The sequence below is a fragment of the Choloepus didactylus genome, chromosome 4 (assembly GCF_015220235.1).
Source record: "Choloepus didactylus isolate mChoDid1 chromosome 4, mChoDid1.pri, whole genome shotgun sequence".
Taxonomy (NCBI): domain Eukaryota; kingdom Metazoa; phylum Chordata; class Mammalia; order Pilosa; family Megalonychidae; genus Choloepus; species Choloepus didactylus.
This window is the reverse complement of record NC_051310.1, coordinates 71714926-71738748: the sequence shown is the minus strand read 5'-3', so window position 1 is coordinate 71738748 and position 23823 is coordinate 71714926. Positions and strand designations below refer to the sequence as shown.

Genomic DNA, 23823 nt, shown 5'->3' with positions numbered 1-23823 from the left:
TCTCCGCAGCCTCGGATCACTCGCGTAGCGCGCCCGTGGCGGGGTGTGCAGCCACCGAGCTCCGCGCGGGGGCGCGAAGCCGGGCATGGCGCGCTGAGCCGCGCGCGCGCCCCTGCCCGCCTCCCCGGCGCGCGCCTCGCCGGTGCCCGTGCGGCCGCCGTCCAACCCCGCTGCACGGTGATCGCCGCGGCTTTCCTCGTCTTGCTGAGACCCCGCAGCACGCAATGGGCCCCTCTTCCTCTCGGTGCTTCTGCTGGGCACCCTCGCCGCCGCCGTCTGCTGCTGCTGCAGGCACCGCAGGCTCCAGAAAGGGAGGCATCCGATGAAATCGGCCTTTTCGGGTGGTTCAAGGAGCCGCTATGCTGTTCTGAGAGCTCACCACTTTTGATCTGAGGTAATTTATTTAGCCCGCACATTTAAGGTCAGGAGTTCGCTAATATTAATCGCATTCGTGTTAAGAAACCGCTAGTTACTGGATGGCGAGCATGCTGTCCCAGAGCCGAAACGGACGTTTTTCTTTTCAAGAGGTTCTGCAACATTGGTGTTCAGCGAATGGTTTTAGCAGATTTCTTGAGAGTTGGAACGGCAGTAGGAGATGGGGAAGGCAGCCCCGAAAAGCGCTGCAGACCTTCGGAAAGTTAGTCATGAGGTGGATGGCAGTTTAGGTTTACAATCTGTAATTTGTCGGTGGAATCTTCCTGGGTGCTGTCAGCAGCACTTGGATAAACGACAGAAAAGAGCCTTTTGGAAGTGAGTGCAGAGCAATTTATCTTACATGTTTTCCTTCCTGTTCACCCTTAAAGATTTCCACGTTTTATTGGGGCCATTTGTGCAAAAAAAAAAAAAAAAAAAAAAAAAAAGACTAGGCTTTTCGTAATGTGTGTGCCTAAATAATTGCGCTCTTTCAAAACGTGGATCCCTCCAAGAACAGGTGACCTGGGCAGAGTGATCAAGTGTGATCACTCTGTAAGATCAGCTCCACTGAAGACAAGAGGAAAAAAAACAAAAAAAACAAAAACTCTCCCTGACACAGCGTTTTCTTTGGAGTTTCCAGCCTGTCCCCCATTACTGTGAGCTAATTTCCTCCCTTTCTGGGAGAGTTTCACACTGCCAGGCTTAGAGGTTGTGGTGCCATTGCTGGATGTGGGTTACTCATCTTAGCAAATACTTCGTAGTTACACACCCTCCAGTTACCTGCCATTTACCTGAGAACTTTTTTCACATTTCATCTCACTGGTTAATCAGATGTCTTATTTGGACCTTAGATATTTTATTGGACTCTGCTTGCTTAAAAGTTTTGACAGTATTATTGTCACATTATGATGCTGCACAATGAGTATTTCTACTGTATGTAGTCCTGGAGAGTGAGAACTCTGTGCTCAATTTAGAATTCTCAAGAGAACAAATTGACCAGTCAAATAATCAGAGATTCCGTGCCTGGCTTTATACTAAATAGCTGTGTGTTGCAAGGGAACTCACTTAACTTCTCTGCACCTCAGTTTTCTCATCTGTAAAACAGGGCCAATAGTACCTTGCACAGGGGATTACAAATAATTATGTTTAAAAGAACCACTTATTTCAATAGTAGGTATTCAATACGTGGTAGCTATTATTATGTTTTATAAAATTCAATTGAAAATGTATAAAAACAAATGATCTGTTTGCAAATTTTTAAAAACTTTACTCAATTAATTAATTCAAGTTTATGGGAATCAACATAAACTGTAGCTATTGTGAGGCAACATTTTTTTGAATATCTGATTAACTTGATAGAATAACCCAGTTAGATGTGACAAAAAGTAAATAATGATGAGGTTGCAAAAATTAAAACGTAGAATTTTGATTTTAAAACGAGATCACACATTAACGGTAGAAATGGAATAATATCCTGTTATGGATTATTATAACTAGCTCTCAGGCATTTAAGCTAAAGAGCAAAAAGGAAGAATGAGGCAGAACTATGTTCTGTATAGTTACCACCTAATTACATGTTTGCTCTGAGCTTTGCATATTGGTTAGGAAATGCCTTAACTCATTTGTCTAGATTACTGGTACAGTAATTGAGGTTTGCCTCTGCTAGACTGTGAGATCCTTGAAGGTATGGACCATATCTCTCTAGTTTAGGGCTCTATCCCTAAACAACAAGTGCCCATATACAGTGGGTTTTTAATAAATAAGTGTTTAAATTCCCTTAGTAGATAGTGCTTTAAATTGCTAGTTCCTGTTAACTGGGAAATAGAACTCATTATTGGGTAGAAAAGAAAAATTCACATTCTCGGGAAATTGCTCTGAATTCAACATTTGCTGAATCTCAACTCTTCTTGTATCTGACCAGGCTTTTAAACATTGCCTTGGAGTTTGTAAAAAAATTTAAGATACTAAGTATAACAAAATGGATTTGGATAGGTTTTATTTTCAGAGAAAATTAAATGCAATATTAGCTTAAAACTTGTCAGTGTTTCTTTTTGTACCAAGTTCATTTGATAAACTGCTCAAATAATGTTATTGTATAAGTGAAAATCCTGAGACTGTGTTGCTTGACAATGTTGTCTTTCATTATTATTTTGCGTTTACCATAAATAAATTTTTTTCCCTAAGGAATAAAAAAAAGAAGGCATTATTTAGGATTTCACTTGGAAAAGGCAAAAAATCAAAAGTTCCCAGGACATTTGAACACATGGCTAAATTGGATTTTGGGTCATAATGAAACAAAACTTGGATCTCTATTTAACAGAAGTAGCAATAAAATATTTTAAAAGTAAAAATATAGACTGTAATATGATAAACAAAACAAAGAAAAAATCTTAGTCCTTAATTATTTTACAAGGGAGAAGATTTGGTTCTTATAACCAAGGATATAAAAGGGCAACATAAAATACAGGCAATTATTGAATATCTGCCTTTTAGGCCAATTATATACAAGGTAAAGGAAAACTTTTTACCACCTGAACACACCAATAATTCAAGAAAACTTTGCCATTTAAACTGAGATAAAACCAAATTCAAGTTTCACAACAGCATATTATTTGATACTAAAGCTCTTTAAAAAAAATCATGTAATTAAATCCATTAAATCTTACCCAACTTTGACCACAAGAAATAAAATTCCTTTTCCATGAATATTTGATAAGATTTCATGTCCACTCAAGTTTTATTTTATACTTAATTTTCTCCTTCTGATTCTGCAACAACCAGTCATTATACTGTAGGAGAGAACTGTCTATTTTCTTAAGAAAAACACATTCTGAGTACCTTGAATACATGATTTAACATAGACCTAAGGTTTTAACTTATCGAAAGATCATGGTCAACTTCCATGTGAGACCAAGGGAACAGATGTCTATTTGGTGCAGGATCTGTATTTTCTAAACAGTATAACTCTAGAGTCGGTTTGTTCAAACACCACAATTACATGGAACTTTGAATAGGAAGTGAGATACGGTAGGTTAGCATAGGTTAAAGTGAAATAGTGACACAACCCAAAGTAATTTGGGCAGAGAATAAAAAATATATTTACAGCCCCCCCCCCCCCCCCGAGGAACTGGGGGAAGGTACAGAAGTGTTGGACTTCCTCACCTGGACTGGTGTTGATGTTGTCACAAACATCGGGACTGGCGGTTTGATGGGTTTGATGTTCTGAGCCCTCAATCATGGGACATGCCCTTATGAAGCTTGTTACCACAAAGGAGAGGCTAAACTTGCATATAATTGTGCCTAAGAGTCTCCCCCTGAGTACCTCTTTGTTGCTCAGATGTGGTCCTCTCTCTCTCTAACTGAGCCACCTTGGCAGGTGAACTCACTGCCCTCCCCTCTACGTGGGACCCGACTCCCAGGGGTGTAAATCTCCCTGGCAACGCAGAATATGACTCCCGGGGATGAATCTGGACCCGGCATCGTGGGACTGAGAGTATCTTCTTGACCAAAAGGGGGATGCAGAATGAGACAAAATAGTTTCAGTGGCTGAGAGATTTCAAATGGAGTCGAGAGGTCACTTTGGTGGACATTCTTATGCACTATATAGATAATACCTCTTAGGTTTTAATGTATTGGAATAGCTAGAAGTAAATACCTGAAACTACCAAACTCCAACCCAGCAGTCTGGACTCCTGAAGACAATTATATAATAATGTAGATTACAAGGGGTGACAATGTGATTGTGAAGACCTTGTGGATCACACCCCCTTTATCTAGTGTATGGATGAGTAGAAAAATGGGGATAAAAACTAAAGGACAAATGGGGTGGGATGGGGGGATGATTTGGGTGTTCTTTTTTCACTTTTATTTTTTATTCTTATTCTGGTTCTTTGTGATGTAAGGAAAATGTTCAGAGATAGAATGTGGTGAAGAAAGCATAACTATGTACTGTGGACAGTTGATTGTATACCATGGATGACTGTATGGTGTGTGAATGTGTTTCAATAAAACTGAGTTTAATAAAAAAAAATTGATGAAACATAAAAAAAAGCATATCCTATTAAATTGTTGTGAGTTCTAGAAAGATGGAGGGAAAAGATAAAGGGGTTATTTTATCCAGAAAATAGATTATTAAAGCATCAGCAGTATCTCAAACCAAATCCGTTTTCAATTTTTAATCAGTTTGCTTAGTCCTATGTAATTAAGCTTTGTTTGGTTCGATCTTGGGTCTCATGAACTCATTAGCTTCTCCTGTTGAGTTCTGGGAATCTTGACACAGTCCAGTGTTATGGTATCAAAATTAGGTAAGTAATGTCATTAGAAGCCTGTTCCCTAGAATACCTGGTAACATCCTTTCTCTGTGTCTTTGAGACAGTTCCTGTTTTGTTAAAGACAAAGCACTGTCATCTGTAGCTGATTGCAGACACTTTCAGGGAAGCATCAGAGAAAAACAAAGAACTATCTGTAAATGACACCAGAGTAAATTTATTACTATATTACAAAAGTAAAAGATCTAATGAGTTAATTGCAAAAATTATAAGGACATTTTTGTGTTTCAGTGGCATTCAACATTTTTAAGAATAACTAAAATTATAACTGAAAACACTGTCTCCTGTCTTGGAAAACAGCACCAGGACATACCATGGACAGGCCGGACATTGGCAAATCTCTAGGAACTCCTTCTGAATTATTTATATTGATAAGATTGTATCTATACATATTTTACCTAGAAATGATTACTCATCTCTCTTAATTTGATAGCACATCCCGTGTATCTCATAACATTTCAAAGAAATTGTTTTAAGCACTCTATTTTTACAAGGTGAAAGAACAAATACTTTCCAATATGTGATAGTTTGGAGGCATTTTGGACCCCAGAAAATTATGTTCTTAAAGTTAATCCATTCCTGTGAGTGTGGACCTATTGTAGGTGGGACTTTTTGATTAGGTTACTCCAGTTGGGGTATGACCTAGGGTGGGACTTAATCCTCTTACTGGAGTCCTTAATATATGGGTTGAATACACAAAGACACGGGAAGAAAGCCCCAGAAGCCAGAAGCTGAAAGCAATGAAACCCAGAAGAGAAGAGAGAGACGAGCAGACGCCACGATGTGCTTTGCCATACGACAGAGGAGTTATCAAGAACATAATAAAGTTAACGTAAGGCACAGGAAATTATTCTGGTAAGACACTGAACATCTGCCTTCTAGACCAAGTACTCAAAAAGTAAAGTAAAACCTTTTTATAACCTGTTAGCAGATCAAAAATCGAAGAAAATCTTGTCATTTTAACAGAGGGAAAATGAAATTCCAGTTTGTGTCAGTATATTTTTGCTACCAAAGCTTTTAAAAATTCTATAAATAAACCCCTCAAATCTTACCCAGCTTTGACAATGAGAAATAAACGTTTTCTTCCACCTTCTACAACTTTCCATATCCATTCCCTTTTTGTCCGGTACTTTTCTCTTTCTCATTCTGCAAGAAGCAAGCATTTTACTGTCAGACAAACAAATCTAAATCTCTTTTTCCTTAACAAATACACATCCTGCAAACCTTGTATACATAATTTAGCATAGCCTTAAGATTTTAATTTGATTAAAGGTCTTGGAAACTGTTTACAAGCTGTCATCCTACAAAACACACTTACTACTCAAAGAAAGTTTATCAGAATAATGACTAAATTTGGTAAAATTACATTTTTTGTCATATAAATATCTAGAAGATGTAGTGCCAATTTATTTCAGCAGTAAATCTGTAAGTTTAGGAAGAGAATATAACAGTAGAATAAAATGTGTGCTTTTATTGAATTTAACATTAACTTAGAAGATACATCTTTTATTATTAAACTAACAATCGAATACTAACCCTGCTTGCTAAATAGTTAAATAAATTACATCATTCATTTTTAGAGCACTTGTTGGTTTTTTTAAGAAAATTTTTTTTTAACTTTTGAAATATTATAAGTTCAGCTTTCTTAATTTCTGGGAGTTAATTTATATAAGCACTTTTTATCTCTAATCCAATTACAATAGAACTCTGTTAAAGGATATTGTTAAAAAATTGTTATAGCCATCTGGTGATAGGAAAGTCTGCATATGTAACATACCTATACATACAGAATCATACAAACACAAATAGGGAACTTAGAGCTTCATTGTTAAAATTTTTAGCCATGAGTTAACATAAACAGAAAAATATCAAACTCCCTCGTTTATATTAAAAAAAAGATGGCTTCCTTGGCAGTGAACTCACTGCCTTCCCCCCTACGTGGGATCTGACTCCCAGGGGTGTAAATCTCCCTGGAAATGCAGGATATGACTCCCGGGGATGAATCTGGACCCGGCATTGTGAGATTGAGAACATCTTCTTGACCAAAAGGGGGATGCGAAATGAAACAAAATAAAGCTTCAGTGGCTGAGAGATTCCAAATGGAGTTGAGAGGTCACTCTGCTGGACATTCTTATGCACTGTATAGATAACCCTCTTTAGGTTTTAATGCATTGGAATAGCTAGAAGTAAATAACTGAAATTACCAAACTCCAGCCCAGTAGCTTTGACTCTTGAAGACGATTGATTAACAATGTAGCTTACAAGGGGTGACAGTGTGATTGTGAAAACCTTGTGGATCACACTCCCTTTATCCAGTGTATGGATGGATGAGTAGAAAAATGGTGACCAAAACTAAATGAAAAATAGGGTGGGATGGGGGGGATGGTTTGGGTGTTCTTTTTTACTTTTATTTTTTATTCTTATTCTGATTCTTTCTGGTATAAGGAAAATGTTCAAAAATAGATTGGGGTGATGAATGCACAGCTATATGATGGTACTGTGAACAGTTGATTGTACACCATGGATGACTTTATGGTATGTGAATATATCTCAATAAAACTGAATTAAAAAAAAACTTAGTGACATGGCCAGTGCAGTGTCATATGGCTGATAAAGGTGAACGTGAAACTAGAACTTCGAAAAAATATTCTTGATTACTATTTCACCATTTCTCAGAGTAGAAGTCTGAAATAAAGGTGCTGGGAAGTCCTTGGTTCCTCTGTAATTTATATGGTTCTGGTGGTAGATTGTCAGCAAATCGTGGCATAAATAAACCTATGCCTCCACCAGAGGACCATCACTCTCTGTCTCTGCATCTGTCTTCTATTGCCTGAGTCCAAGTTTCCTCTACTTATGAGCAAAACCATAATATTGGATTAAGGGCCCTCCCTAATCTAGATTGACCTCATCTTTAATAACACTTTCAAGGATCCTGTTTTCAAAGAGAGTCTCATTCTCAGGACCTGTAGTTAAGAGCAGAACATATTGTTTTGCGGGACACAATTTAAGCCATACCACTAGCTCTGCCGCTACTTTGCCACAAAGATGACAGAAGTGACCTGCTTTGTTCTGTGTACAGTGAAACAAAAAGTAAAGTTGTCAAGTACCATCATGGAATAAGGTAGAGGGACCCCTGCATACATATTTTTATTCTCCACCCAAATTACTTTGGAATGTGTTGCTATTTCACTCTTAACCTATACAGACCTGCCATATCTCACTTCCTATTCAAAGTTCCATGTAATTGTGGTGTTTAAACAAACTGACTGTGGAAGTTATATTATTTAGAAAGTATAGATCCTACACCAAATAAACATCTCTTCCTCTGGTCTCACATGGAAGCTGAAGTTTTAACACAGTCGGTTTCAACCTTTACCCTTTGGCCTGATTTGCCCTAGTCTTAACCAGATCTGCTTCATTCATATCTCTAATTGAAGTCTGGGCTCTTTTTCAGCTTTTTTTTTTTTTAACAGTTGCTGTATGCATTAATACTGACATTCATATTTGCTGAGCTCTAGCTCTGAGTTTCAGGTGTCACACAGATACCCAGTGTTCCAGAGACCAATCAGGTTATACACAAAGAGATCAACATCTCAGAGTTTGGAGATAGCCATTACAATTCAGGAACAGATTTGACTGCTGTAAGAGCTTACAATCTAGGGACCGTTACAATAATCATTTCCCTGTTGGACTGTGCTCTAAGATTCACTTCTGAGTTTACACATTCTAGTTAGTCCATATTGGTGAGGCATTATAGTGTTTGCCTTTGTTTCTGGTGTACTTCACTCCAAATGCTGTCAGCATGATCCATGCACCTCATTGTGTATCTCACAGCTTCACTCCTTCTCGTAGTTGCTCAATATTCCATTGTATGCACACACCACAGTTCACCATTCTGTTCCTCAGTCAGTGCACCCTTAGGCCACCTCCACCCACTGCAAATCATGAATACTGCCTCCATAAACACCAGTGTGCAAATGTTCGTTCATGTCCCGGCTCTCAGATCTTCCAAATACATTCCCCATAATAAGGTTGCAGGACCTTTTGGCCCCTACATACTACGCTTCTTGTGGAGCCACAACAGTGACCTCCAGAAAGGCTACACCATTCTGCCTCCTCATCCACAGTAAATAGGTACATCCCTCTCTCCATGTTTTCTCCAGCACTTTTACCCCTATTTATATTTTTTCCTACAGTTTTATAGAGATATATTCACATACCATACAGTTATCCATAGTGTCCAGTCAGTTGTTCACGGTATCATCACATAGTTGTACATTTATCACCACATCAGCACTTGAACATATCGATTACTATAAAAAAGTGTGTTTTTTTGGTGAATAATAAAAAAGATAATAAAAAGAAAAATAAAGTGTCATACAATACAATATATTAGTAAGGACAGAAAACAACACCATTACCAAGAATCCCATGTCCCTCCCTTATATCTCCCTCTCATACACATTTAACTTTGGTATATGCCTTTGTTACATTTAATGGAAGCATATTACAATGTTCCTGTTGACCATAGACTCCAGTTTGCTTTGATTATGTTTTTTCCCAAATACCATCCCTTTTTCAACACTCTTCATGGTTGACATTCATTTGTTCTCCCACATGTGAGAACATTTTTATATTTGTACATTTAGTAACAGTCATTGGCCACTCCAGTTTTTGCTAAGTTATACAGTCCCAGTCTTTATCATCTATCTTTACCTCTGGTGTCATACATTCCGCTATCCCAACTCTTTCAGCTTTACTCGCAGACATCTTTCTTCCATGTACTTATAATATTGTGCTACCATCACACAGTATTATACTATTTATTTCTGGATCTATACAATCAAACCTGCTGAGCATTCTGTAGTCGTTCAGAATCAAATGCCCTATCTCTACCCTCTTTATATCTTCTGGTAGCCTGTGTTATCAACTTTTAACTCTCAAATTTGTTCACTAATGTTAGTTTGTATTAGTGAGACCATGCAGTATTTGTTCTTTTGTTTCTAGCTAACTTCACTCAACATAATGTCCTCGAGGTTCATCCACGTTATTATATGCTCCATGTCTTTGTTCTGTCTTAAGCTGCATAATACTCCATCATATGTATATACCACAGTTTGTTTATCCACTCATCCATTGATGGACATTTGGGCTGCTTCCATCACTTGGCAATTGTGAATAATGCCACAATAAACACTGGTTTACAATAATCAACAGTATTTTAATCAAATAATCTGTGTAACGTGTTGCAGGAATCTTTGCAAACTGAAACAGCTGGTTAGCTGTTTATTGGGGAATGAGGCATTTGCTAAAGATGCCAATACAGTAAATACGCCCTATTGGCATCTCTTTAATTCAGTGAAAATAATGATCTTCTCTGAAAAATAGAAAATTACTGTAGTTATTTTAAATAAGAAATATGATAATCACACACACAGCAAAAGTTCTGGGAGGAACCGTTGAAGACGGTCCGGTTGTCTGAGCATGCAGTCTTCTGAAAGGCCCCATTTCCCTTTCTGATGCGTAGTCTTCTCACATTGCTGCTTTGCAGTGTCAGAATGACTGCTGCAACTAAAGGATTTTTTCATCCAGGAATAAGGGGAAAGCTGTAAAAACCAAGGCAAATGTCTGCTCATTTTATACATAGGATCTTGTAATTCTGGAAGGGAATCTGTGTTTAGAGACTAGAATATGTCTTTTTGGTGCAGTTATTTAATCTGACCACCCTGTATGTAAGGGAGGCTGGGATAATTAGTGGTTCCTGTTCTGGAGGATACTCTATAAGAAGGTCTACCATTGATGCAGACTTTCTATTTGAGGTGATGAAAAATTTTGAGTTAATGGATATTAATTATGGTATCATAATATTGGGAATGAAATTAATAAAACTTAATTGTACACTTGAGTGTGGACAAAATGTGAAATTTTGAGTTGTACATACGTTAATACAATGAAAAGTTAAAGAAAAAAAAGGACCACACAGTAGGCCTGAGGTGAATTCTCTGTGTTTGTCACACTCCCCTCTTTGTCCTGAGGTATGAATTATGTTCTAGGGGGAAGGTAGGGCCTATATCTACATGTGGCCAGTACTGAGAAGAGAGGATAACAGCTAATAGTTCAAATCACTCTCAGACTTTCCCAAATCTATCACTTACGGATCTATCCACTTATTTTACATGCAAATATTTATTTCCTTTTCTCTTTCATGGCAATAATAAAATTAACTATCTCATGGTTACCTTGTGTGATTTAAATGCTTTAACAAATCTAAAGTATTAGCAACAATAATTAGAGCAAATAATTACTCAATAATAATTACTTGTTGATATTTACCTGACTTGGTATTTCTGTCAGGTTGGTGAGGAGAGCAGGAAAATAAAAACAATACAAAAACAGCACTATATACCTCTTTGTTCTTCAAGAAACTAGTTACCACAAAACACTTAATTCTAAAGGTTCATATCAGCAAGGAAATTTGAATTGCCTTGCAACTCCTTGACCACCCACACATAGGGGGACATAACTAAGTGTAACAAGGTAAGAAGTGGCATTCATATTGGTCACTTGAAAAGAAATCATTTGGCCATGTGTATGGTATTGTGAGTAGAATGAGCAAAGTGTATGAGATAAATAGGCAGGGCTCATCAATTTTAATATATACAGCAGGATACTATTGAAGAATTTATCCTACAGATGCCCATTCATATTGGGTATAGTTGTATGGTTAATTTGAATAAGAAAACATGGTCAATGTATCATTTCATTCAAACCATAACATGGTGCAGCCAGGTGACCTTGAGTGTGATGACACCCTGCTGTTCAGAGTAGAAAAATGTACTGTTGTCCCTGAGCCAGCAGTCGACTGGGCTTTCAGATGGGCAGTGATTTCCGTTGACATAGAGAGTATGGAGCTGAAAAAAAAAAAAAAAAACAGTAAAGCATGGCTCATAGAGTGAGGCAAAACTCAGTGTCAGAAAACAAAGGAGACCTTTAAGGTGTCCTTTGCCATGATATAAAGTCTTGTGGAGGCTGTGGGCTGAATTTTGGCAAGGGACTGAGAAGAGACAAAGGTGTCTCCAAAGTTCTTCTGAGTGGATGAAGCATGCAGCCTATTTCCAAATAGCTTTTTCAACCTCAGGTGGTTGTCACTGGGGTCCCCAAGTCCCTACAGACCTCAATGTTGGGACGAAGCCTAAAGTCTGAGTGACTACAGGGAGTTGAAGGGTTTGAAGGGAAAGTAAAGGTCTAGCAAGGTTGGATAGAGGGGTGCATGAGGTGGGGTGGTAAAGGGGACGTATGAAATGATTCAAGGGAACTGAAAGGAAGGTCTAAGGTGGTAGAAAGGAAGAAAGAGGAGCAGGGGATGTTGGGAATGGTGATGTCCTAGAGGAACTGGTTTGGACACTTCCTGAGATTCCGAAAGAGGTCACTGAAGTTCTAAATTGCCTATGATAAAATTTCACCATTTCTGAAGATATTGATTCAATAGGTGCCTTAGTGGTTTAGCTTGTGGTCGACAAGAAGAAGAGGGGGGAAGGCGTCTGGCAGAGGGCGTTATCTAAGAGATTAACGGATAGTTAAGCCAAGAAAAGAAAATAAAGGAAGCAGGAAAGAGTCTCAGTGGATTCATTTCCTCAGAATTGCTGAGGTAAATCCTCCTGAAATCCCCGTGTTGGGAGCTGAGGGGACACAGAAGAGGCTTTACAGTAGGGGAGAGAAACATACCCAGTCAAAGTTTCTCCTTTCTGTGATAACATGGGTGAATGTGTTTCATAATTTCAAAGCAACAATTAATGACAGTGTAGGAACACAATACCGCCCTTTTTTCTGCAGTAACCTAGTTCTGCACACTGTACTGAAGTGAACACCATCACATATATCTGTTGGCTCTTTTACAGACAGCTGCAAAGAACTTTTATAGCTCATAGATTTTATTTGTTCACTACTTTTGTTTTTTCTACCTTTATCGTCTAGCCGGTGGGCCAGTTTGGATGTATTATGTTGTCCGGCGCTTTCTCCGCCCCGCCTCGAGTCCTCGGTCGGCCGGCGATGGGGACCAGAGAAATAAGGGGAGAGAGGGTGCGGACAACGTCTTACCCGGCGCACTCGTGATCACTCTGGACTCGCAGCAGTGAAGCATGTAGACTTTTAATGGAACTAGGCAATCATCCTCTTTACAGGTTCCGCCCGGGGCAAGACGCCTCGGGGGAGAACAACCTCGATGCGGCCGTCAGGTACGGCTCCTTGTGGGCTGTCTCCCCGAGCTCTGCCCGGGAACTTTCTTATAAACCTTACGTATATCCAATGGGCTAACGCCACGCACACAAGCATGATTGGTGAATACAGCGGGTGGTTACATACATCGAAAGGCGGAAGCAGGATGTGGGCGCCATCTTGGCACCACTCGATGGGCGGGGGGAACTCAAGGGCAGGCTGCAGCTTAACAACTAGGCCAAATCCGGAAGGTGGCTGCTCACATCTCCCCCTTTTTTGTTTTTTATGCCCCAGTGTCTCCAGTGATGAATGTGCTCCCGTGGACCAAGATGGCCCACAACGTATTTTTTGGTGCTTTGGGGAGTCTGGACTAGGTCTCAGCCATTTAGCGGCGGAGCCTCTAGCACCGACCAGAATGCTCACCTCATATGGAGACAGGAGAGTCCGTGAGCTGGAAACAACATGACTCTCCCTGCAGTGCTTTGCCTTGCAACTGGGGGACAAAGGCGGGGGCAGGGATAGCATTAACCAGAGTCGGAGGCGTCACTAGGCGTCCCTATGCATTGGCTAGAGTCAAGTCTGGCCACAACTATGACTCTGCCTTAGGGACCTACCTGAGACAAAAATTATGACTGCTGGCGTCGCCCGTTATACCCGGGACATAGCTGCGCGCTTAGCTACAAACCTCGCTCCCGAGTGCCCCGCCCGAGGCGGCCAGGATGGGGTATGGCCATCAGAATGGTCGCTGTTGGGGGTATCAAAGGTGGAGGACATAGCCATCATAGTGGTAACACGGTACTGCCGCGCTTGAAACAGGCGTTCTAGCAAAGATTTAACAATGACTAATCCCACCAATAGTCCCACCATCAAGAGAATCCAATTAGTCAAATTGGGCCAAGAGAACCAAGAGGTGACTTGGTCTCACAGATTTTTTACAGTCTCGCCCAGTGTGGAAAGGTCGAAACTAACAGGCTTCAATTTCCTAATGTTCTCAAGTCCCTGAAGGCCGGAGGCTTGGTCCAATGGCCCAGGCCGTATATTCGTTGGCGTTTCTGACAGCTGCTCCCCGGCCTCCCCAGGTGATGCCACGGTTCCCACCAGTCTTTCCGGAACCCACACTGGTTGACGTCCTGGTTCCTGGGGAAAAACACAAACAGAGCCTCCGGCCCAGCCGAGCACCGGGTCAGGGCCTTTCCACTGTGACGTGGAGGGAGCGATATGGCCCTTAACAGTCTCCCATATAAGGACTAGAATCGGGTCCAAACAGACACCCGTTTGGCGCGCTCGGTCTATATCACGACCAAGTTTCATCCAAGAGGGCAGATTAAGGCTGCCAGAACAAGGAAACCAGGGGGCAAAAGTGGCCACATCATCAAGAAATCGCTGGAGAGAACTTCTCTTAATTGAGATACCCCGCTGTTTCAAAAGGGTCTTTAAGGGGGTTAATAGGGGTGAACTCCCAGACTGCCCCATGCTTGCAGTCGGCACTATCTCTTAATCACTCGGAGAGCTCTTCCGAGTCCCCGGGGCTACCTGAACGCCCACGGGCCCTAGTCCTCGCACGAAAAAAGGGGGTGCTTACCTTCTCGCGGTGATCAGTCGCGGAGGTCAAACCACGGATCCCGGGAGCACGTCTCCGTCGGGTCGAGGGGAACGCGAATGAGGTGCCCCGTACGGGCCACCACTTGTCCGGCGCTTTCTCCGCCCCGCCTCGAGTCCTCGGTCGGCCGGCGATGGGGACCAGAGAAATAAGGGGAGAGAGGGTGCGGACAACGTCTTACCCGGCGCACTCGTGATCACTCTGGACTCGCAGCAGTGAAGCATGTAGACTTTTAATGGAACTAGGCAATCATCCTCTTTACAGGTTCCGCCCGGGGCAAGACGCCTCGGGGGAGAACAACCTCGATGCGGCCGTCAGGTACGGCTCCTTGTGGGCTGTCTCCCCGAGCTCTGCCCGGGAACTTTCTTATAAACCTTACGTATATCCAATGGGCTAACGCCACGCACACAAGCATGATTGGTGAATACAGCGGGTGGTTACATACATCGAAAGGCGGAAGCAGGATGTGGGCGCCATCTTGGCACCACTCGATGGGCGGGGGGAACTCAAGGGCAGGCTGCAGCTTAACAACTAGGCCAAATCCGGAAGGTGGCTGCTCACATTATGTCCTCCAGATTGCCATGTTCTTTGATGCAATCTTGTGGGGGCAGACATATTTAGTCTTGATTAGGTTGGAACCTTTGGATTAGGTTGTTTCCATGAAGAGGTGACCCACCCAACTGTAGGTGATAACTCTGATTGGATTATTTCCCATGGAGACATGGCCCCGCCCATTCAGCATAGGTCTTAATTAAATCGCTGGAGCCCAGTAAGAGCTCAGACAGAGAGGATCTTGGTGCTGCAGCCAAGAGAGACACTTTGAAGAATGCACAGGAGCTGAGAGTGGAGATGGAACACAACCTGGGGTCAGCAGACGTCAGCCATGTCCCTTCCCAGCTGACAGAGGTTTTCCAGACACCCTGGCCTTCCTTCACTGAAGGTATACTTGTATTGATGCCTTCATTTGGACATTTTCATGGCCTTCAGACTGTAACTTTATAACTGAATAAACCCTCTTTATAAAAGCCAATCCATTTCTGGTATTTTGCATAACAGCAGCATTAGCAAACCAGAACAGCCAGTGTATAAATTTCTGGTGAAGCTTCACTATTAACAGTAATTATTGGGTGTTTACATTTCACCTGTGCCTCATCAAGCCACATATTACTATATTACACAATATCTTAGTTAAAATTAACTTTTACCATCTTTTAACCATATAGGGATGATTAGATTTTTTAATGCAATTTTATTGAGATGTGATCACATAACATACAGTCATTCCAAGCTTACAGTTGTTCACCGTGTCATCATATAGTTGTGCATTCATCACCACAATCAATCTGAACATTTTCATTACTCCAAAAAATAAAATTAAAATTAAAATAGAAAACAACATTCAAAATATCCCATTCCCTTCCTCCCCCCATTGTACATTTACCTTTTTTTTGAAATAAAAGAAAATATTTTTCATTAATGAATAATTCAAGTGACATAATTTTACTATTACAATCAGTTGCCCCTGGGTACCCTCATACAGCTGTGCGTCCATCACCACACTTAATTTCTGTTCAATTTTTAGAAACTTTTCATTACTCCAGACAAGAAATAAAGGGAAAGATGAAAAAAGAAAAAAAGAAAAGGAAACTCGGATCCTCCCCTATCCCCAACCAACCCCCCTCAATTGTTGACTCGTAGTGTTGGTATAGTACATTTGTTACTGTCCATGAAAAAATGCTGAAATACTACTAACTGCAGTATACAGTCTGCAATAGGTATATATTTTCTCCCTATATACCCCTCTATTATTAACTTCCAATTGTATTGTCATACATTTATTCTGGTTCATGGAAGCGATTTCCAATATTTGCACAGTTAATCATGGACATTGCCCACCACAGGATTCAGTTTTATACATTCCCATTTTTCAATCTCCAACCTTCCTTCTGGTGACATATATGACCCTGAGCTTCCCCCTTCCACCTCATTCACACACCATTCAGCGCTGTTAGTCATTCCCACATCTTGCTACCAGCACGTCTGTTCATTTCCAAACATCCGAGTTCATGCTAGTTGAACATTCCGCTCATACTAAGCAACTGCTCCATTCTTAAGCCTCGCCCTATATCCTGGTATGTTATATTTCATGTCTATGAGTTTACATATTATAATTAGTTCCTATCAGTGAGACCCTGCAATAATTGTCCTTATGTGTCTGGCTTATTTCACTCAGTATATTGCCCTCAAGGTTTTGTCATCACCCGATTTTTTTCCTTTTAATATGGTTTTGTTCACTCACCGTACATTCCATCCTAAGTAAATAATCGATGGTTCTCTGTATGGTCATATATTTATGTGTTCACCACCTTCACCACTATCTATATGAGGACATCTACATTTCTTTCACAAGGCAGGAGGGAGAGTCAAAGAAGGTAGAGAGGCAAAAGAAAGAGGAAAAAAAATGACAGCTAAGAAGCAGCAAAAGGAAAAATAACCTCAAATCAAAGCAGAGCAAAGAATCAGACACCACCACCAATGTCAAGTGTCCAACATGTCTCCCCTATCCCCCCCCCTTATCTGCATTTACCTTGGTATATCACCTTGTCAGATCAAAGGAAGCATAACACAATGATTCTATTAGTTACAGTCTCTAGTTTATGTTGATTGCATCCCTCCCCCGATGCCTCCCCACCTCTAACACCCTGCAAGGTTGACATTTGCTTGCTCTCCCTCATAAAAGAACATATTTGTACATCTTATCACAACCATTGAACACTCCAGATTTCACCAAGTTACACAGTCCCAGTCTTTATCTTTCCTCCTTTCTGGTGTCTCACGTGCTCCCAACCTTCCTCTCCCAACGGTATTTATGGTTATCTTTATTCAGTGTACTTACATTGTTGTGCCACCATCTCCCAAAATTGTGTTCCAAACCACGCACTCCTGTCTTCTATCACTCTGTAGTGCTCCCTTTAGTATTTCCTGTAGGGCGGGTGTCTTCTTCACAAAGTCTCTCATTGTCTGTCAGAAAATATTTTGAGCTCTCCCTCATATTTGAAGGACAGCTTTGCTGGATATAGGATTCTTGGTTGGCGGTTTTTCTCTTTCAGTATCCCAAATATATCACACCACTTCCTTCTTGCCTTCATGGTTTCTGCTGAGAGATCTGCACATAGTCTTATTAAGCTTCCTTTGTATGTAATGGATTGCTTTTCTCTTGCTGCTTCCAGGATTCTCTCTTTGTCTTTGACCTTTGATAATCTGATTATTAAGTGTCTTGGCGTAGGCCTATTCAGATCTATTCTGTTTGGAGTATGCTGCGATTCTTGGATCTGTAATTTTATGTCTTTCATAAGAGATGGGAAATTTTCATTAATTATTTCCTCTATTATTGCTTCTGCCCCTTTTCCCTTCTCTTCTCCTTCTGGGACACCAATGATATCTACATTATTGAACTTTGTTTCATCCTTAAGTTCCCGGAGACGTTGCTTATATTTTTTCATTCTTTTCTCCATCTGCTCCTTTGTGTGTAGGCTTTCAGGTGTTTTGTTCTCCAGTTCCTGAGTGTTTTCTTCTGCCTCTTGAGATCTGCTGTTGTATGTTTCCATTGTGTCTTTCATCTCTTGTGTTGTGCCTTTCGTTTCCATAGATTCTACTAGTTGTTTTTTTGAACTTTTGATTTCTGCCTTATATATGCCCAGTGTTTTCTTTACAGCCTCTATCTCTTTTGCAATATCTTCTCTAAACTTTTTGAATTGATTTAGCATTAGTTGTTTAAATTCCTGTATCTCAGTTGAAGTGTACGTTTGTTCCTTTGACTGGGCCATAACTTTGTTCCTCTTAGTGTAGGTTGTAATCCTCTGTTGTCTAGACATGGTTTCCTTAGTTATCCACATCAGGTTTTCCCAGACCAGAACAGACTCAGGTCCCAGAGGGAAGAAATATTCAGTATCTGGTTTCCCTGCGGGTGTGTCTTAGAAAATTGCTCCACCCTGTGATGCCTCAGGTCACTGTGCTTTTCTGCCCAGCAGGTGGTGCCTGTTAGCCTATAATTCTTGACTGGTGTGAGGAGGTATGGCCATGTTCCCCCAGGCTCTGGGGTCTGGTTCTGAATGGAAAGGGCCCCACCCCTTTCCTCCTAGAGAAGACAGACCCCCCCAGGGGGAGGTCATTAGCATTTCAATGGTCTCTCTCTCTCTGCTTGTGCTATCCCCACCCTTCTCTGAGTCACAGTCCTGGGAACTGGAAATGACTGGGGCTTTCTCCACTGAGCCAAAAAAACAAACAGATAGTCCCCTTCAGACCCAGTCCAAGCAACCCTCTGGCTCTCCAAGGTCAGTTGTCACCCAAAACCTCTGTCTGTTTTTTGGGGATTCGTACCTGTAGTGAGCAGTTCACACTCACTACTTAAAACCCCAGTTGGAGCTCAGCTGAGCTATATTTGCTTGCTGGGAGAGAGCTTCTCCCTGGCACCACGAGGCTTTGCAGCTCAGGCTATGGGGGAGGGGGTCTCGTGACTTGGATCCGCAGGTTTTACTTACAGATTTTATGCTGTGATCTTGGGCATTCCTCCCAATTCAGGTTGGTGTATGATGAGTGGACGGTCTCGTTTGTCCCCCCGCAGTTATTCTGGATTATTTACTAGTTGTTTCTGGTTTTTTTAGTTGTTCCAGGGGGACTACTTAGCTTCCACTCCTCTATGCCACCATCTTCCCTCCTCTCCTGGGATGATTAGATTTTGTATTTAGTAGTACTGTGACCATTTTCCTTTACATGAGATACCATCCTCAATATCAGAACCATCAAAATTTGCTAATGGTTTCCAAAATGTTATAACATTAGATCATTAAACTTTCTCTCTCTTTTTAAGTTTTTCATGAGTCTTATAATGCATTCATTTATGGAAAACTGTTCTAATTCATTAGTCTTTTTTACTAAATGCCAATATTAAGGTTAATGAGGAACAATGGAAGCTGTTTGAACTTAAAAATGTTAATAAAAACTTACTAAAATTAGTAATTAATAATTATAATTTTACCAAAATCAGTAAATTTTATTTTTACTAATTATACTTAAATTAGTTTCCCATATTTATTTATCTGTCATGATTTTTACTATATCTCTTTATTTAACTTATTTTACTGGTTATTCCATTGAAGGTATCAACACACTGTAGCTAAGGTCTAACACTCTCCTCCACCTTTTTGAATAAAGTTTTATTGAAACACAGCCATACCCATTCATATTTTTATCATCTGTGGCTACCTTCATGCTATAATGGAAAGTTTAGTAGTTGCAACTGACACATTAAGGCCAACAAAGGCAAAAATATTTATTATCATGCCTCAATACCACCAAGTATTCAGTTGGTATCTGAATAGTTCAGTCTTTGGTATTCTAATTGTTCTGTTGCTGAATTCCCTTAGCTACCACTTTCACCAACACAACAGATGGCCTGAAGGGTGGGATGGGAGAGATTGGAGAAAAGGAACAAAGAAGGCAAAGGATTTCTGCAGTTTGAGTGTTCCCAGTTCTCATTCCACTCCTCAAGCCAGAACTAGAAGGTTCGTCCTGGATTTCTCTCTGTCTGCACCACTCGGTTCACTTTTGGGTTTCTGGTTGTGCTATGTTCAAGTGAGGGGTCCACAGGAGAAAAAAAATGTGAACTCACTACCAATTCAGTAGAATTTTGAAATCTGGTGTTCTTCCTGATCCTCTGGACACTATTTACTTTACAGAGTCCTCAAGTTTTATAGTTGCATTCAATGAGAGACAGGCTGAAGTGTGCTGCCTTCACCTTACCTAGCAGCTGAACTCTGGAGGCAGCTATTCTACATTTTAAATTTGGGCCTGTTCTAGTTTGCTAATGCTGCCAGAGTGCAAAACACCAGAGATGGATTGGCTTTTATAACAGGGGGTTTATTTGGTTACACACTTACAGTCTTAAGGCCATAAAGTGTCCAAGGTAATACATTAACAATCGGGTACCTTCACTGGAGGATGGCCAATGGCGTCCGGAAAACCTCTGTTAGCTGGGAAGGCATGTGGCTGGCGTCAGATCTGGAGTTCTGGTTTCAAAATGGCTTTCTCCCAGGACGTTCCTCTCTAGGCCTCAGCTTCTCTCCAAACTGTCACTCTCAGTTGCTCTTGGAGCGTTTGTCCTCTCTTAGCTTCTCCTGAACAAAAGTCCGCTTTCGATGGCTGTCTCTCATCTGCAGCTTCTGTGCTTTCTTCAAAGTGTCCCTCTTGGCTGTAGCTCCTCTTCAAAACATCACTCACAGCTGCACTGAGTTCCCTCTGCCCCTCAGCTCATTTATATGGCTCCACTGATCAAGGCCCACCCTGGATGGGTGGGACCACACCTCCATGGAAATATCTCATCAGAGTTATCACCTACAGTTGGGTGGGGCATATTTCCATGCAAACAACCTAATCCAAACGTTCCAACTTAATCCTCACTAATATGTCTGCCCCTCAAGATTGCATCAAAGAATATGGCTTTTTCTGGGGGACATAATACATTCAAACTGTCATAGCATCTTTCTTAGTACTTGGCCACATTACGATTTAATCAGCATTGGAGATGAGGCTCTGTCTTCAGTTTGCAGAAACCAACTCCTCCCCAGGTGGAGATGAGGGGAGTATATGGATACAGTGAATTACTTCAGACCTATTGCTATGTTATTTTGCAACCTACATAGATTATATTCCCTATAAAAAGAAACACTGATATCCCCAGTCTCCCTTGAATATTGGGTGTCCATATGACACAAATCCACCAAAGAGACATGTTTAAGTCTCTAAATATGTCTTTAGACTTGTACACCTGATTTCAGCAATTGAATACTGTACCGGTGTCCACTATGAAAATTAAGGCTTGTGTCCTTTTTTTTCATAAATGCTTATTAATACATTTGTGTATATCCCTATATTTGTGTCTTTGTGAGAATTTAAACATTATGCACAACAGGTAGTGATAATATTAAAGTCAACTAGTACTTACTTGGGAGTTATTTTATGCAAGGTATTGTTCTGAAACTTTTCATTTAATTAAAACACAGAATATATATATGTGTTTGTGTGTGTGTGTGTGTGTGTATGGATATATATATATATATAGGGTTTTCCATGAATGTAACCATAACCACTGTTTAGATGATAAAACAAAGGATAACACAGATAAAATGCATTTTACAATTTCAAAGCAGCAATAAATGGTAGACTAGAAGCACTAAACCATGCTTCTCTCTGCATTGACCAGGTTTTCCACCCTGTACTGCAGTCAAAACCACAACATATTTCTGCTGGCTCTTTTATGCACAGCTGCAAAGAACATTTATTGCTTATAGTTTAGTTACTTTGTTTTGTTTTTCTATCTTTATAGTATAGCTTTTGTGTGAACATCGCTCAATAGAAATGATTGGTTTTCACATTTCACCTGTACTTCATCAAGTTGCATATTATTATACTACAAAGCATTGTGTTAACATTACACTATTTTAACTATAAAGGATTGAGTACCTTTTATGTTTATCAATATTGTGGCCATATTCTTTTACATTAGATACCAACCTCAAATTAACAATATCCACATTTTCTAAGGGATTCAAAAATTTTAAAAGGTAGTTCATTGAAAATTTCTCTTTTTTTCTAAATTTTCCTATAGTCTTATGATATATTCATTCTGGAGCTCTCTCTGTTTTACTTGCTGCCTATATTGTGGTTCATGAGGAACATGGGAGCTGTTATTTAAACTAGAGATTTTACTAAGAAATTTACCAATAACTAGTAATTAATTGTAATTGTTTCAAAAACAGTACATTTAAAAATTTTTATTTATTTTATTTAAAAATATAATTTCATTTTAAGTTGTCTGTCATTATTTTAACTATGTCTCTTTGTGTACTTATTTTTATGGTTATCCTATTGTAAAGGTTGACACACTATGGCCTATGGGCCAAATATTTCCTGTTTTTGTAGTTTTATTGGAACACAGCCACACACATTCATTTATCTATTATCTATGCTGCCTTTGCATTATATTGGAAAATTTCAAAGTTGCAACAGAGGCAATATAGCTGAAAAAGCCAAAAATATTTCCTATCTGCCCTTTGCCCCACCCAGTTTCCTTTTGAAAACTGTCAGCAAAGCAAACTTAAAAGGGCCTATATGGTAAATTGCCATTCTTGCTGGACCTATGTAAATAATTAGGCCAAATCTAATGAAACCAGCCTTACTTTATGACAAAGAGTAATCTTTTTGAGGTTATCTTTGATCAAGAGGAGGGTGACTATAGAGAAATTTTATGTTTCAATGGAAATCTATATCCCACTTCTTTGCGTTATGAGATTCCATTGCTGTTCCTTGTCTAAGCTATTTTGCATCCCCTTTTTAAATTGCAGATAACTGTGTAGGCTTTTCTACATACTTGTAAATTGGACTGGATCCTGTGATCTTGCATATATCATCTACCCTTAATGCCAGTCAGGAAGTTAACTTAGTATCTTTTGCATACTGGACCTCAAACTGATAAAAGAAGGTTAATCTGCCCAATCCCTTACCCTACATGACAGACGATGTCACTCTTTCATGCATACCATCATACCTTTCATAGGAACTAACAACCAGGAGCAAGCAACTATGAATATATCCAAGGTTATGAGACAGCTTTTAATACCACCCTAAGCAATTTTCAGGCCCTCCAGGCTGAAATAGTTTAACATCAGTGTTCTTGCAAAACTTACAGGCTTTAGATACCCAGACTGCCATGAATAATGTTGCATTTATTTCAATAAATCTAGCACAATGGTAAATAACCTGAATATTTTAAAGGACCAAGTTAAGGTGTTTTATGATATCAGTCAGGCTCAAACATTTCAATGGACAGAATTATTTCCTGACCTAGTTTCTTGGCTTATTGGAATATGGTGACAAATATGCTCTGGATTTGTTTTTAGTCATGATTATCAGTCTATATGTTTTTATTTCTTGTACACACGAGTTTCATGGTTCTGTTCAAATTCCTTGTCACCTTCAAGACACATGGTTGCTCTTAATGTAGCTAATCAAAAGGAAAATGAGATAGAAATGGGACTGTCTCTATTACACTTAGGCTAAAAATTATCAGAAAATGGAAGACAGCCTGATTTGGAGAGGAGGCTGTATCTGTAATATAACTGTAATATGTTATATAGTTAAAAGATTTTCCTATCTATGGATAGTAATACCAAATTCAGTTATGAAATCCCTTGAAGGAGATCTATTTTA

The 23823-nt window shown here is 40.0% G+C and overlaps 1 long non-coding RNA gene across 1 annotated transcript in view; it reads left to right on the top strand.

Moving 5' to 3' along the window:
• The first annotated feature begins 267 nt into the window (after positions 1-267).
• LOC119530960 overlaps positions 268-23823 on the top strand; it is a 49021-nt gene continuing 25465 nt past the window's right edge. The window contains exon 1 of the long non-coding RNA XR_005216157.1: positions 268-394. This is a non-coding gene — a long non-coding RNA (uncharacterized LOC119530960). The remainder of the gene's footprint in view (positions 395-23823) is intronic.